Raw genomic sequence first — 1801 nt, 5'->3', positions numbered from 1 at the left:
TGAAAAAAAGAACAAATTCCCAACCCTGTAGGATAGACCTATGTGCCTATTATTTTCATGTGAAATAATCACATGTAAATAAGACAGTATAGATAAAACTGGAAAGTACAATTAAACCAAAGGATATGCAAGTGTACTTAAACCGAATTGCTTTGAATTTGAACATATGTAGTATTCTCAAAATGTTAGGTAGGTTTGTTTTAAAACGGGAGGATCGGCAGGATAAATTCTAAAGTAAATCTGACTGAGTTTTAAGCTAGAAGATAAAGAAACCGAACGTGAAATGTAATGCAAAATGGTCCATCTTTTTCATATCAAAACATAAAACATAGTGCATGTACTTTTGTTGGACACTAGACGGTCACCTTCTACTGGACTTGTGAACGATCAACAGTTGTTCTTCCCTCAAGATGTCTTCCCATCAACCAACACCTTTGAGATCCTGTGTAGATTGTTTAATTTTTTTTTCTTAACGGGAAACACCAGATTTACCCCTAACGACTAGTGCTATTCATGTGACTGTTCATACTCATTTAACACAGGGTAGGCCGTAACCTCTAGATATCATCTGCTCTACCAGTGAAGGACAATTCTGTCATTGACATTTTTGCATAAGTGCAGCGTTACAGCAATAATTCTGTGGACAGAGCAAGTATTATCTTCGGTGAACTACAAAGGTAGCTAAAACAAAGTCAACTTAAATAGTTTTCTGTAACATATTTGTAATGTTTATGCAAAACTGTTTATACTCAAACCAGAGTAGTTTGTTTTGTTTTGAATTTTGTGCAAAGCTACTCGAAGGCTATTTGAACTAGCTGTCCCTAATTTAACAATGATAAACTAGAAAGAAGGCAGTTAGTCAATACCACCCACCACCAACTTTTGGGCTACTCTTTTATCAACGAATAGTGGGATTGACCATAACATTATAACACTCCCACGGCTGAAAAATCGAGCATGTTAGGTGATGGACATTCGAACTCGCAACCTGCAGATTGCGAGTCGAGTGCCCTAATTATCAGGCCATGCATATCAGACTCAAACTAAACAAAACATTTTGAAAATTCCACCCCACCCCTTCTGTTTCAGGCTTGTTTTCGAGCCGACAATTAAACTTAACTTTAAAATCAATTAACTTTACGCTCGCGACATGATCAAGTAGTACGTCAAATTTCTCTCACTCCTGTAAACATCTACACCCGATTTGGATGACACAATCCTTCAAATAAAGAATTACAACTGACAACATCAAAAACATCCTTTAACTAAAACGAAAAAAAGTATTATATTTAAATGTCGAGTAAGAATATATTATATACATAAAAAAGGTCTTGTTAATACATTAGGATAAAAATGAAACATCTTAAATCAATAAAATATAATAAATACACCTTTAATCAATGAAATGATAAATGTATAAATACACACAAAAAGAAAACCCTTTAACAAAGAAAACTTATAGAAACAAATACAACTCTTTAACAAAGATTACCTACACCTTTAGGAGAGGGTAGTCTAACATATTATGCAGAAAAAATGAAAACTTTTTAACATGGAAAAGTAATATATAAGAAAACATATATATATATCTTTAACACATATATATATATATATCATAATCATAACTAAAATATAATATAATGCAAATCACTAGACCTACCATCTGACATAAAAATACTAAATAAACTCTTTATAGCTCCATCAAAGGAACAACATAAAATAACCCTTTCAAAGTAAATTGCACAAGAAATAACACGTCTTATTTCCTCAGATGCCCCCAGTAGCACAGCGGTATGTCTGC

This window comes from Limulus polyphemus, unplaced genomic scaffold (assembly GCF_000517525.1).
Source record: "Limulus polyphemus unplaced genomic scaffold, Limulus_polyphemus-2.1.2 Scaffold11198, whole genome shotgun sequence".
In the NCBI taxonomy this organism is placed as follows: domain Eukaryota; kingdom Metazoa; phylum Arthropoda; class Merostomata; order Xiphosura; family Limulidae; genus Limulus; species Limulus polyphemus.
The sequence above is the reverse complement of the archived record's forward strand: the minus strand, read 5'-3'. Positions refer to the sequence as shown.